This window comes from Bison bison, unplaced genomic scaffold (genome assembly GCF_000754665.1).
Source record: "Bison bison bison isolate TAMUID 2011002044 unplaced genomic scaffold, Bison_UMD1.0 scf7180017864324, whole genome shotgun sequence".
NCBI lineage: Eukaryota > Metazoa > Chordata > Mammalia > Artiodactyla > Bovidae > Bison > Bison bison.
This window is the reverse complement of record NW_011494896.1, coordinates 10,268,292-10,271,081: the sequence shown is the minus strand read 5'-3', so window position 1 is coordinate 10,271,081 and position 2,790 is coordinate 10,268,292.

Here is a 2,790-nt window from a genome sequence, read left to right as displayed (position 1 = left end):
TGGATCATAAAGAAAGCCAAGTCCTGAAGAATTGATGCTTTTGAACTGTGGTGTCACTGAACTGAATGACTGAACTGAACTGTGGTGTTGGAGAAGACTCTTCAGAGTCCCTTAAACTGCAAGGAGATCCAACCAGTCCATCCTAAAGGAAATCAGTCCTGAATAGTCATTGCAAGGACTGATGCTGAAGCTGAAACTCCAATACTTTGGTCCCTGCTGTGAAGAACTGACTCATTTGAAAAGACCCTGATGGTGGAAAAGATTGAAAACAGGAGGAGAAGGGGACGACAGAGGATGAGATGGTTGGAGGGCATCACTGACTCAATGGACATGAGTTTGATTAAGCTCTGGGAGTTGGTGATGGAGAGGGAAGCCTGATGTGCTCCAGTCCATGGAGTCGCAAAGAGTTGCACAGGATTGAGTGACTGAACTGAATGGAACAAATGGTGTATCTATAAAAAAATCTCTCCAACCACCCTCTTTCCCTATACCATCCTCAGTGGTAGCTACTATTTTTCTGTACATACATTTTCTAGGCATAAAATTATATATTTTTGTAAAAACATATATGTATGTATATACATATATATGCAATTAAAGAGTCCTTGTTCTATACTTTCTGCCTAATATGAAGATATTTCTACATAATTTACATAGAACATCTGTATGACCTGTAATGGAATCATGTGACTCTACTTTAAGGCTGAATTATAGTTAAACAATTTTCCCTATTGTGTATATTTAAATTGTTTTTGATCCTTTTTCTCATGTCCTATGTATATAAAAATTGTATATGTAGAGGATAAACTCCTAGAAATAAGACCAAAAACTTGTTTTAAAAATACCTTTAATGTCATTAACTGTGTCCAGTCACTTTCTCCACCCCAATTTTGAGATCTTTCCCACCATGGTTTTACTAGTTCTGGTACTTTCTATGTTTTTGGTCAAGAGTTTGTGGAAAATTTACAAAATAAATTCCTGTAATGCTCTGTGACCACATTGCAGATTAAAGAAAACATACTTACCCCACAAAGTGCCTAAAGGGTGCATGACTCTGTAGTTTAAATTTAGCAGAGATTGGACACAGCCTGCCACTAGGTGGAGTGCTACAAATTCTGATTTTTTTCCACTGCTACTGTTGGAGTTTAATATTTGTTTATTGGCTGACCCACTGGTAAATGTTTGCATTTCCTAAAATGGGGTGGAAAGTAGATTGTAACAGCCTTTGCAAATAGGTAAATGGGTGAAGCATACCAATTTTATGCCATATTCTAAATCTAAGTCACTTCAGTCGTGTCCGACTCTGTGTAACCCCATAGACGGCAGCCCACCAGGCTTCCCCGTCGCTGGGATTCTCCAGGCAAGAACACTAGAGTGGGTTGCCATTTCCTTCTCCAATGCATGAAAGTGAAAAGTGAAAGTGAAGTCGCTCAGTCTATCTGACTCTTAGCGACCCCATGGACTGCAGACTACCAGGCTCCTCCATCCATGGGATTTTCCAGGCAAGAGTACTGGAGTGGGGTGCCATTGCCTGGGGTCATTTGGCTTACAGGAATTGTCTGGATTTTTACTACTGAGGATAAAAGGTTTTAAAAAAAGTTTTTGTTATGGATCAAATAACAGAGCAATGCACAGATGTGTAGGTAGGAAATGGTTATAAAACGGACACCATCCAGGTTATGAAGAAGAGCACTGCCATCGCTTTTCTAGCCCCAGCCCCTTCTCCTTCATATCACAACTTCCCTACATTTCTGACCTCTGCAGTAATCTTTTCTTTATAGTTTTACCATTTCAATATGTAGCCTAGACATTATCATTTAGTTTTGCCTGGTTTTGAACTTTCTGGAAATAGAAGCATACAGTATGTGCTGGTTTATGTATGGTTTCTTTTGGTCAATACTGTTTTTATCAGAATTAACTATATCATTGCTTGCAGCTATAGTCTGTTGATTTTCAGGGCCCTATGGTATCCCATCTTGTGACTATAACTTATTTATCCATTCCGTTGATGAATTTTTAAAAAATTTAGCCTGAGTTTTTATTTGGATTTCCTGTATCATACATTTCCACATTATAGAGTAAATGCCAGAGTTTATCTTTTTTCTTGGATTATTTTATTTTTAAATTGAATAGTTGGTTTCTAGTATTAATTTCAGGTGTATATGACAGCAATTCAGTATTTTTACAGATTGTTCTCCATTGTACGTTACTACAAGATAATGGCTATAATTCCCTGTGCTGTATACAATATATCCTTGTTGCTTATCTGTTTCATCCATAGTAGTCTGTGTCTCTTAATCCTACACTCCTAGTTTGCCCGTCCTTCCTCTTCCCTTCAGATAACTACTAGTTTGTTTTCTGTATCTGTGGGTCTGTTTCTGTTTTAAACCCTACATGCATTTGTAGTATTTTTAGACTCCATATATAAGTGATATCATAGTATTTGACATTTCACTAAGCACAATATTTTCTAGGTCCATTCATGTTGCTGCAAATGGTAGGATCTCATTATTTTCTATGGCTGAGTAATATTCCATCGTATAAATATCAATCACATCATCTTTATCCATTCATCTGTTGATGAGCATTTGGGTTGCTTCCATGTCTTAGATAGTAAATAGTGCTATATGAACATGGGGGTCTATGTATCTTTTCAAATTAGTATTTTCATTTTTTTCCAGATAAAAACCCAGAAGTGGAATTGCTGGTAGTTATATTTTTAGTTTTTTGAGGAACTTCCATTCTGTTTTCCATAGTGGCTGCACCAATTTACACTCCCACCAAGAGTGT